General features: G+C 43.3%; 1 protein-coding gene and 1 long non-coding RNA gene across 2 annotated transcripts in view; one reads left to right on the top strand and one right to left on the bottom strand.

Moving 5' to 3' along the window:
• LOC122257932 (multiple PDZ domain protein) overlaps positions 1-12,500 on the top strand; it is a 618,627-nt gene that overhangs the window by 284,641 nt on the left and 321,486 nt on the right. The window lies entirely within an intron of this gene.
• Positions 1-12,500, bottom strand: part of LOC122252330 (uncharacterized) — a 64,510-nt gene that overhangs the window by 33,507 nt on the left and 18,503 nt on the right. The window contains exon 3 of the long non-coding RNA XR_015191625.1: positions 6,962-7,004. This is a non-coding gene — a long non-coding RNA (uncharacterized LOC122252330). The remainder of the gene's footprint in view (positions 1-6,961; positions 7,005-12,500) is intronic.

The following is a 12,500-nucleotide window of genomic DNA, read 5'->3' as shown; positions in this document are numbered from 1 at the left end:
GAAAAGAGGAAGGGAAGCAAGAGATGTAGAAGTAAAATAAGGAAAGAGAGAATGAGCAGAAGAAAGGGAAAGGGGAAGGAGGAAGGGGGAATATGGGAAGGAGGAGAGCCGAAAGAAAAAGAATGAGGGTGAAAAAGAGGAGAACGGGAAGGAAGAGGATGAGAGAATAAGGAGGAGCAAGAGGAGGGACAGACCTTAGGTGAAGCAGGTTTTCCCTGTGTGTTGAGAATCATCCCCCGGCTCGGAGGTTTTCCCCGAGTTTACCCTCTCTGTGGTGCTGGAACTACGTACGCCCTGTGTTAGTGTCATTCGCGGCAGGGGGAGGGGAGGGGAGGGGAGGGTGTGGTACCTTTCCTTTTAACTGATGGGAGAGGAGGGAGGAGGGAGTAAGGGGTAATGTATATGTGTGTGTGTGTGTGTGTGTGTGTGTGTGTGTGTATGTATATGTATATGTATGTGTATGTGTATGTGTATGTGTATGTGTGTGAGAGCGAGAGCTAGAGAGCGAGAGCGAGAGCGAGAGCTAGAGAGCGAGAGCAAGAGCTAGAGAGCGAGGGAGAGAGAGACCGACCGAGGGAGCGTTACCCTACACAAGGTCGTCCTCTCTCGCCCTCCAGAACTGCACATGTTGGGCATGAGAGAGAGAGAGAGACAACGCTTTGTATCCCAGTGGTTATAATTCTATCAACATCCATTGCTCATTCAACTTCGGAATCCAATGTAGCTACAGAATGTCAACTGTGTTTTATTTTTGTTTTTCTATATTTGTAAGTGATCTCAGCTTATGATACCTAGACTCTCCTGGGGATACGTTCTTCATTTCTACCTATTCATCTGTCTCTGGTCATTCCTCCTCTCAACGAGTTACATTTTCTACATCGCGTCCTTTCACACTCTGATTCATTTTTTCCCTTATCTCTCTTTTCTTTCTGGTTATACATCTTGCACTTCCATCCTAATATCCTCTCTACTTCCATTCTCTTTTGTTTTTCAATTTCCTTCCCCATTGCTCTTCGTTGCGGATGTTGTGGAAGGTCTGCAACCTGTTGGGCGAGTTCGGACGAAATGCAAGATTTAAATCCAGAAATAATAACCGACTTGACCTTTGCAATAGTGATTCAAGGTCTATCACCTTTAAAAGGCTTATGTCATGCATCGGAGTGTTTTAGGAAATGGGAGCGTTATTCTTCCCTCTCCCCTGCCCCCTTCCTTCCCTTCCCTGTTCCCTCTTCCCATTCCCTCCCCGCACTGGAATACTCCACGAGAGAGCCATAACTTAGTCAGGTTGACAGAGTTCCCGGGTGGCTCTGTCGCAGGAGGCCGTCCCGGACGCCTCATCACACGCTTGTCTAAACACGCCAACCAGACCACTGCGAACCTCACCCACTCAAGTGCCCACACCACCGCCCACACCACCACCCACGCCATCACCCACACCACCACCCACGCCATCACCTAGACAAACCACCTACACCACCACCCTCACCACCACCCACACTATCACCCACACGACTTTATATACGATCACGCTTTCGGGGTATTCCTGATGCTCTTTCGCTTCCCTTCCATATAAACGTAAAAAAGCACAATAGATTCATAATAGATTTAACGGTAGCAAAAACAGTTCCTGAACACCAAGGGAAAGCCAATCTGTTCCGCTGGCTGTGACGAAAAGGGGAGTTTGATTCGTTAACGGTTGGACGAAAGGATTAAACACCTGTAAAAAGGGGGGAAGGGGATAAGGCAAACTGGGGAGCCGAGTAACAAAACAAGAATGAAGGGCGTAGCGTAACAAATTTACAGCCAGGGTGAGTGAGTGAGTGAGTGAGAGAAAGACAGACACGAGAGACAGAGAGGAAGAGAATGAAGGGCGTGCCTCAGTCTCGTCTTCAGGGCTACGTGGACGCCCGACCGCCCGCCCGCAACCTTCCTCACTCATTTACTCACCTTCACTCGCCCTCAGCTCCGCCCGTGTTATTGTGTACAAGGCTCAACCCAACACAGGCACGGGCCTACTTACACGCACATACAAATAAAAACATACAAGAAAAACACAAAGGCAAGGGTGTGACGGCTCGCCAGAATATATTTATTTGAAATAGATGTCTAACAAATCTCGTTAAAAATCACATTAAAGTGACAGCTCTAATTGAGGTTACTAATGACGATGTGATTCTTTTTGATGATGATTCTATGATGCGAATGCGTATTAGATCTAAACACATCTTGGTTATAGTTAGTTGTACCTCCGAAAATAGACTCTCTAGCCTTACCTAACCTCCTACTAAACACACCACACTATACCACCGACCAAAATCCACACCAGACCAATCCCAGTCACTGATACGAAGTTCTAAGTGTGGCTAAGTCCTGTCACACGAACACCAGTCTTAAAGTGGCCACCCTACTGGGGCAATGAGCCGTGTATACAGCCTACGTATACGAAGAGGGATGGGGGGAACGGGGGAGCCAGGCTGGGATGGTTATGGGGGGGGGGTGGAGGTAAATGGCTGGGGTGGATTTAGATAGATTAGGAGGAGAGGAGAGGCGAAGAGGGGTTGGGAGGGGGTGGGGGAATGGGAGAGGGAGTAGGAAAGCGGTAGAAAATAAAGTTCTAAATATACATTCCCATAAATACGTGCGCTGTGTAAGGGCGGCGAATCAACACAAGCTGTGACGTTGAATAAGAGTGTGTGTTTGCGGGTTTGTGTCTGTGTATGTGTATGTGTCTATGTCTGTGTCTGGTGGCGAAGTTAACCTTGTACTTAATTCACTTGTCGCTATTTTTTCTCTCCTAAAATTCAAGTTTTCCACTCTAAAATTCTATTTCCCTTTTTCGCTTAACCACAGGGCGGTTTCCAACCACAGCATTTTTCCCTTTCTGACACACAATTGTTCTCCCGCACAGATAAGTGTATTTAAGTGTCTCCCCAAACAATCATTCCAAGATTCAGTTCCCACTTTTCTTTTAAAGAACGTCGTGAAAGATACATTAAAATACATCAAAAGGAAAGAAATACGACGTCTGAAATTATTTTCCATGGAACTTGTTAAGTATTTTTTTGTGTCTGATTTATGGTCAGTGCTACACGGACAGCTTTTTTGCTTCTGGGATGATATATTTGTCTTCACTCGAGATAAATCAAATATTATTGGCGATATAACACTTAACGGGTTGGCGGTATATTCACGTAGTTTCCTTTTTCTTTGTAATTGATGAGAATGAAGATAAGAAAAAAAATATTTTTTTAAAGGATTAAAAGACTAATTATTTGTGTGAGTAACAAAAAGCGCACAGATTTCGACTTGTTGCTTAGGGTGAACGCAAAAGTCTTCTCGCATTCCTTTTTTCCTTTTTTGTCATAATTATCGTACATCTACAATAATGATGTTTACGCAATGATAATGATAAATAAATAAACACGCCACCCTTTCCCCTCCACTCTCTTCTTTTTTATCAAACTTCACTACGCGTTCTGATAGTAAACATTTTGGAGAACATCAAACGTTTTGAATCCCAGCAAACGTTTCGGATACGTCGTCCGGCCGTGGCAGAGCAGCCCGGATAACGTTTTCGGCAGAGGGCAGAATAACGGTAGGAGAGGCTTAATGGGCGAGGCGTCACGTCGGTGTGCGGTTCTGGCGGTGCGGTTCTGGTGTTGCGGTTCTGGCGGTGCGGTCCACAGCCGAGAGAGACACCGTGCTTGCCTTGCCTGGGGTCTGGGTTCCGTTGAATGGATCGTTTGGGATGAATTTGTCAGCCTAATGGGTTACCTGGAAGGGAGGGACGGAGAAAAGGGATGAAGGGAAGAGGAGAGTGCTGGGAGAAGGGATAAGCGAGCGAGAGAGGGAGAGAAAGAGAAAGAGAGATAGAGAGAGAGAGAGAAAGAGAAATAGAAAGAGAGGGAGAAAAAGAAGAAAAAAGAGAAAGGGAATGCACATTGCTGAATATGTATATTAAGGCAATGAAACTAACGAGGTGGATGGTCAACGTGAATGCTGAAGGAAGCAACAAATATATTTTATTTTCTCTCCGCCTGAGGTTGGAAAGCAGCATATGCGTGGTTGTACGTGTTTAGGGGCGGGGTTGTCTAGGAAGGATCCAAGAAGGGTGTAGGAAGGGTCCAGGCAGGGGGATAGTACATCTGGTCAGGTAGGGGGTCACATACACTATTTATCGTTGACCTTCTGACCTTCATTATGGAGAAGGAAGGGGCCGCGGCACGACTGTATATTACGCACGGATATTTTTCTTTGTGTTGTTTTTAGTCATTCTCAGATTGGAATTGCACGCATCACACTACACACATGCCGAAAGAATAAGTGAGTCCTAAATTATTCAAATTTACTCATACAAAAATGATAGACTCCTAGAATATTCAAATTCTCCCTCCCCCTCCCCCTCCCCCTCCCCCTCCCCCTAAAAAAAATGATAATAAGATGAAAAAAAACCGTAACAGATCACGTTCCTGTCGCTTCCGCCGCGACCGTCTCCGCCACCACCCACCACCGTAACGTCGTCTCGTCGTTTCGTCGGCGCCTCGACCGGACAGAAAACGCCCGTGGTCATTCCAGGATCCATTTCCGGTAAACCATTTTCTTTGGATCGATGGCCGTGCTACGCCGAATCCCAGGCCGTCGGAAGGGAGGTAGTCCTAATAGTAGCCCCTATGGTAGTCTTAAGGTAGTCCTAACACGGTTCCGCTCACAGCTAGTTGAGTAAGATAGACGAGGAGAGCAAGTGTGAGGTATTATCTTGTTGTTCTTCCCTTTATCTTCATCTCCGGCGACACCTTGGGCTGGGTCGTCCTAGCTTCAAGGCTCTGGCACTTGAGGCTCGCAGAAATGGAGGAAAGAAGGGGTAAGATTTAGAGGATATGAAGTGGTAAATACTTTCATTTTTTATATATAAAAGGAAGAATGAGTCGGCAATCTGGTGAGGGAATATAGAACGTTCGGTGTCTAGTTTGGGTGTCCAAAAGAACGTGAAAAGAAATGTTTATTCAGTTACGCCTAATTTCTAATGCCGAATGTCCACAGCGCTCTTTTCATTCCATTGACCTTCATACTGCTGAATGTCCGTTTTATTTATTCAACTTCATATAATGTTCTTTTTCTTTATACCAATCGTAAAATTCCGACATGGCAAAAATCTGCATCACCGACGACAATATTTGCTTATGCCAGTCCAGTATAAACCATCTAATTAAAACAGCATTGCAAACGTTATCGTAAAAGGAAACCAATTTGGCAAAGCCCTAGGTGTTCAAATTTGTCGATAATGCATTTTTTTTTAAATTCTATTCACATCCATAGTTACTCCGCCTCGTGTGTTTAAGACCTAGTTGTCTCGAACAAAATAGGGAAATTAGAGGGATTAAATCATAGAAATGCTATAGTATTTAGAATATAAAGCAAGACAAATATTATTCCAGGTTCATGAATATTGAAACAGCTTTTGTTACGCAGACCGGAGATGAAAGGAATTACGGCTTGTAAAATGGTCCATCCGGCGAGGAAACGAAAGAGAGAGACGGATAAGAGGGAGAAGAAAGGAGATAGACGGAGGAGGAGGAGAAGGAGAAGAAAGGAAAACGTTCAACCGTAGGAATCGAAAGGAGAAGAAGAAACGAATTACGAAAGAAGGATAGCGACAAGAAACGAAGGACGAAGTGGTACGAGTAAAAAAAGAGCGAAACATAAGAAAGAACAACTAAGCACGGGGTCGCTCACGGTCAGATAAAAAAGGTTTCGAAACAGAATTGATTAAAAAAATAGTGGAAAAGAACAAGAACCAGCCGACGGTTCTGGCGAGATCCTACTAAATTGCGGTTCCTGACAATGCGATGCAGTTCCCACAATTTACATGATTACCTGCCTATGATATGCCATTACTCTCCATAAGACCCATCTTACATGCCAATTCCATACCAGGACAATAATGCATTATGCATTTCACACTTCAGCCTTTGTGCATTTGTTTTTTCTGTATTTCCGCATACTTGTTTTTTTCTGTTGATGTAATATTTTCTTTTTAGATTTCGCGACTTCCTTCATTGGTATTATCTTTCTTTTGAGTATGTTAGCTCACCTTGTATTGCATTATTCATATCCTTGTCTCCGCCTCTTTTGAGTCCTTCGGATATTTCCTCCGCCTTGTCTTCGGGAGTCCTCCTTCGTCCAGAGTTCACCGCTGTGTTTTGTACTCGGCTCGAGTCCACTTCCTGTCTGCGCCCTCTCTTCTTACATTTTTATCTTACATTGTTTCTTCCTTCTTCCTTCCTTCTCCCCTATGTTTCCCCCGCACCCCTCCACCCTTGCCCCTTTTCCTCCCTCCGTCCTCGTCCTCGACATCGCCTACACACGTCCTCCCCTTCTTTCTTGTGTTTTCCCGGGTCCTATTTCCTGCTACATTTTCCCTCTCGTCTCTTTTCTTCGGGATCTAAAATTCTTAGGGTTTATTTTTGTCTCCGACCCTATTGCCTTCCAGTCATGTGGGATAGATAATATTAGAACAGTCGATTGGACACCAAATTGCTATTGTATTTATTTATCTTTTTGAATGTACGTGTGTGTGTGTGTGTGTGTGTGTGTGTGTGTGTGTGTGTGTGTGTGTGTGTGTGTGTGTGTGTGTGTGTGTGTGTGTGTGTGTGTGTGTGTGTGTGTGTGTGTGTGTGTGTGTGTGTGTGTGTGTGTTTGTGTGTGTGTGTGTATGATACATATAATGTTTACAGTCTTTATCTTTAGGTTCGTTATAGCAAAACTGAGTGTTTTTTATAGTTATATAATAAAAATACGTACTACCATATTCAGTACAAGAATATCCATACTTTAAAATGGATGGTTATTCCTTTGAGTATATTCTTTATCTTAATTTGAGCGTATTTTTCATTTTGTCTAAAAAAGAGGAAAATTGGATATCGAATATTGCAACAGAGACTACAGAACCAGGATTTCTTACCTTAGTCCGAATTTTTTATACCATCCCCCTCCGAACGCAGACCCTGAAAAGGGAAAAGAAAAACAGTTAATACAAAAAAGAGAAGAACGAAATACTGCCTTATGATTAAGTAAAACGCAAACTTATCACTCCACATGAAACTCGCCTCTCTGTTGCCGTAGGAAAAAGAGCTTAATTGGCAAGTGTGACACCACTAAAAAAATATATTTTTTGACTTCAAAGCAATACCTGTATCTTTTACCAATAACTGCCATGTGTCGTGTTCATATATAGAAAAGGGTTCACTTCTTCATGCTTGTTTTGCCTGGTATTCAAGCAAATATAAAAGTAACTTTCAACCCTGAACTTACGTTTTTCCTTGATGTTGATTACAATTATACTAACACACACACACACGCACACGCACACGCACACGCACACGCACACGCACACGCACACGCACACGCACACGCACACGCACACGCACACACACACACACACACACACACACACACACACACACACACACACACACACACACACACACACACACACACACACACACACACACACACACACACACACACACACACACATATATATATATATATATATATATATATATATATATATATATATATATATATATATATATATATATATTATGAGGTGGTAAAGAAGAAAAAATAAATAAGTTTGGTTCATTAAACTGATGTATATAAAGCTGATATTAGATTCTCCACATATATAAAATGCCTGCACGTGTAGAGACCGAAAAAGCCGACAGAAAAGACGCTAACCATCCAGAGTCTCGGCATTTGTCAGCTGCATAGGATGGTCGGGATAACTGAGATCTAGCGATAGAGGAAGGGAGGAGATGTCAACGTTTTTTGTCAGCTGGGAATTAGGGGCGAGGGCGCGGTACCCGGATGTTGGTTATCACGGGGTTCGACGACGCGTGCCTGTGCTGTCGTCCGAAGAAAGGAGGGGGGGGGGGGGGTTGCGTGTGTAGGGGAGGTGGGGGTGGTGGTGTATGGGGGAAGATGGGCGTGCTGAGGGATGTGGTGTTGCGCGTGTACGGGAGGGGGAGGGGCGAGGTGAGGGTTGAGGTGTTGCGTGAGTAGGGGAGGTGGGAGGGGGGTGGAGGGGGAGATGTGTGTGTTGAGGGTTGTGGTGTTGAGGGTTGTAGTGTTTTGTGTGTGGGGGGGGGGGTGTAGAAGAGAGAAGAGGGTTGTAGGTTGGGTGGTAGGGCTGGGGAGTAGAGGAGGGGCAGGGAAGTGGTGGGTTCTTGGTTGTGAGGTTGTCACGGGGTGGGAGAAGGGATAGGTGGAAATGATAGGGACGGAGAGGAGGTAGTTACACTAGAAGATTGATTATTATTGAAATGAACGTATATCAATTACCTGGCTTATTAATATTTTAATTAACCATATTTGATGTTTGATACGTTTTCTTTGATGATATAGATGAACACCATATATCTCAAAGTATGAAGGATTATTAAATATGAACATCACTTCTTTTTATTTTTTCATTCTAGTCCTAAAAAGAGTAAAAAAAGAAAGAAAAAAACGAAAATAGCAGCGGCAGCGTTGAAGTAGACATGAGTGTCCAGTCAGTCTTTCTCTGTGTTCAAAGTTCTTACGGAGCATCATGTTATTTAGGAAAGTGCGTGCGTAGTCGGTAGTTATTCTTGTGCTGCGTGGGCGAGTTAAGGTGGATAGGTCCATATAGGTCGTGGAACCTTCCAAACCCATTTCGGGGAGGTGGGGAGGGGAGGGGAAGGGAAGGGGAGGAGGAGTGATGTTTAAAAAACACAACAACAAAAGAAAAAAAAAGAAAAAAAAAGAAACTGAACGAGAGGGTATGTATTTTTCTTAGTACGTTTGCCAGGTTTTCGTTGTAACGTTTTTGCTTTGGTTTGTTGTTGATATATTGCAAATCTTTGTGATTTGTGAGCTTTAATGAAGGATTGAAGCATTCTAAACAATTACTCTGAATGATTAAACAGTCAATCAACTTTTTTGAGAAGTTGTCCAGAAATTGTGAAAAATCCCAGAGAAAAAGTGAAAAGAAGCAATACGTCAAGGAAAACTTCAACGTCTGTATATATTTTCATATTCATATCTACACTAGCATACACGCACAGAAATAGTCCAATAAGAGAGAGAGGAAAAAAAATAAATAAAAGAACACAACTTCACACAAGAGCAGGACAAGATGGTAAATTTTGGCGAAGAGCTCAAAGTAGCTTGGGTCTATTCTCTCCAGACTACTTTAAAGAACCTCTCCACGCCGAGTTCGCTCCTCCTGCTGCCATCCTCTCGGACGTGAGGATAGGACGTCTAGGGTACTCTGAGGTGTGTCCCAAGGTAGACGCGGGGCTGCTCAGACCGCCTCGCTATTGGCACGTTGGTGATTAAAAAGGGGGTCAGTTTTAGGAGTTTTATTGGTTGGAAGGGCTTGGCAGGTTGTCATTTAGGATTTTATTTTTATGGCTTTGAATGTTTTGTTTATTGTCATCTTGACTTCCATCGGGAGTCCGAAGCCGTCCCGTCGTGTTGAATAGTGCTTCATGGATTTTCTCTTGAATATAATTGGCTGCAAGTGAGCGGGATTATTTGCCTAATGCAGATTGATGCAGCGGTGGATCCGGTCATTGCTCATATACGTTTCTATCTCTTTTGTTGATTTTTTCTTTTATTTTAGAATGCAAATAACACGTTTCCGAATGGTCGAATTGTGTGAGAGAGGAACGGAAAGAGAAACTCTTGGAAGGACGTTTTCAAAACATTTGATCACTTGGTCCTAAGATATTTTACTTCGTGACCTTCGGGTCTTTGGGAAAGTTTGAGAGGTTTTGCGAGTTGGAGAAACGGGAACAGGAACTGAATGGAAAGAGAAAAATAAGGTTTAAGTGTGACGCGAGTTAACGATGAAAATCATGGAGAGTGATTCGTTGTAGACACATAATGGAGTAAGTATGACGAAAGTAAACGTTGAAGATCATATAGAATGGTTCGCCGTAAATGTATCATGGAAATGACGAAGCGACGAAGTGATAAGCACAAGGAAGAACAAGTCTAGGTTATCTCGCACTGCCCTCTTTATTATGGTTTCATATCTTTGATGAGAGAAATCTCTATTTCTATTTATATAACAGACGCGAAGCTATATACTGAATGTGTATGTGTGTGTGTGCGTGCCTGCATCTGTGTCGTGCTATATGTATCTCATAGGAATTTATTATTTTTTCCGTGAAGTCCTCCGGGAACTGGGTTCTCTTGAATAAAAGTTTCCCCTTCACTTTTTAGGAAGCATAAGTTTGAAAATGCAGTTATGAAACAATTTGCACGAGGAAAGTTAAGTTAAGCAGGCATAGCTCGGTTATAATAGTGATTCATTTAGAGTCTGTTTGAATATCATCAGCAAAAATGTCGTTTTTCTAATGTTCAGTGTCATTTTAAAACCTAGATTCTAACTCAAACACTTGGTGGAAAATCACAGAACCCTGAAAATCAACACGTAAAAAAAACATTACAGATTTGCAGTTCTTCCAAATATTTTGATTACATTCAGAGAAAAAGTTACCATGAGCCGCTAGACGAATTTCAAAGCTCCGACGAACCGAACCATCCATAATGAGATTTCCAAAATGCGATTTCATTAAGAGATGGATGCCTTCCAGTGTTGTAGAGTTTGGTTTGGCAGAGTGGTTGTTGGTTGGCAGCATTTTCCTCGGACTTCGGGGTGTGACCTCCATAATTAATCTCGGTTGTGCTTGCACTTTTGTGGCACGTTTAGAAATAAACTTTGCTCATACATACCCTCCCTTTTTTTCCGTTTTCATTTTCTTTTCTTGTATGATTTTATTTCGTCATTTTCTTTTGTTTTTACCTTTACGTAGGGGTTGTGTGTGTGTGTGTGTGTGTGTGTGTGTGTGTGTGTGTGTGTGTGTGTGTGTGTGTGTGTGTGTGTGTGTGTGTGTGTGTGTGTGTGTGTGTGTGTGTGTGTGTGTGTGTGTGTGTGTGTGTGTGTGTGTGTGTGTGCGTGTGTGTGTGTATGTGTGGTGAGTGGATGAGTGTGTGAGTGTGTGAGTATGTGTGTGTGTGTGTGTGTGTGTGTGTGTGTGTGTTAGTGTGTGTGTGTGTGGGGTAAGGGTTTTGTGTGTGAGTAGTGTGTATAGTGTGTGTAGTGTGTGTGTATGGGGGGGTGAGAGAGAGAAAAAAAGAGGACGGGTGATGTGTGTGTGAAGGGAACTGAGTGCGTGTGTTCGTTCGTATGGGATGAAAAAAAATAAATCTAAATTGTAAATTGGCATTATCGCATCTTTTACCTAATTTGGCTAAATCGTTTTTACCAAGAGCTACTTGGCATGCAGGGCGCGACCATAGCCAAAGGGACGCGTATTTGTCCACTGACTCTCCTAGATCACCCAAAAGAGGGAAATCCTCTTTATAATTCGCCGTCAAAACATTTCAAAAAACATGAATACAGAAGCGAACACCCAATCCTCTGCAAAGTTCCAACCGCTCGTTCTCGAATCCAGCGATACCACGTATCACAGAATTACGGGACAAACACGCATAATAAGGGCGAATAACCCGCGCGTAGGAATGTCCTTTTAAAGGCTTATTTGGGCTCCGCGTCAGGCTGTAGCAGGGGCCCGTGTTTGTATTCATTGGCCGATCTGCAGCCCGACTCAATAATGTATATTCATATTAAACGACAGCCCTTGGGAGCTTGTACGCACGCGTGGTCTCGTGGCTGGATCACTCTGTCTCTGAGTCTGTTTTTGGTTTTGTTTTGTTTTGTTGTGTGGTTCGTTTCATCTATATCTATATAGTTTTTTCTTCTTCTTTTTGTGTTCGAGGCTTGGTGTGTGTGTGTGTGTGTGTCTGTCTGTCTATGTCTCACTTTCCCTCCTTACCCTTCCTACCCTCCTTACATCCTCACACCCCTTTTCTCCCCCTCTCCCTCCCTTTCTTCCTCTCCCTCCCCCCTTCCCGTCGCCTAACCTGCACAGAAGCCAGATAAGGAACCCTGAAGAAGCCCACAAACAGATTTGGCTGGCCTCGTTCTGGCGTCACATCTCCCCCGTACCCCCTACCCCCCCTCCCCCCCCTCCCGCTGTCACTGGTCCGCCTCTCCCCTTGCAAACGCCCGCTGTCTTTGCTCACCTTCTCCCCTCTCTTCTTTACTTCGTTTGCTTCACTTTGGTTCCTCTCTTCCCCCTCTTTCCCCTCTTCCCGTCTCTTTCAGGCGAATTCTACAGTCCTCCTTCGGTTCCCTTTATTTTCTTCACCTCTTTCTCTCTATTCTTTTTATTCCTCATTTTTTCAGCGCTTCTCCTACTAACCATCTCTTATATATATATATATATATAATATATATATATATATATATATATATATATATATATATATATATATATATATATATATATAATATATATATATATATATATATATATATTTCGTACTTGCATTATCCTTTCCCGTATCTTCGTCCTTCTCTTTCACGCATTGGTTCCCCTCCTTCATTGACTCGTGATCACACA

This window comes from Penaeus japonicus, unplaced genomic scaffold, assembly GCF_977035675.1.
Source record: "Penaeus japonicus unplaced genomic scaffold, GWHDUDI00000001_assembly GWHDUDI00000014, whole genome shotgun sequence".
Taxonomy (NCBI): domain Eukaryota; kingdom Metazoa; phylum Arthropoda; class Malacostraca; order Decapoda; family Penaeidae; genus Penaeus; species Penaeus japonicus.
Note: the sequence above shows the minus strand (reverse complement) of the source record. Positions and strands in the feature narration are given on the sequence as shown.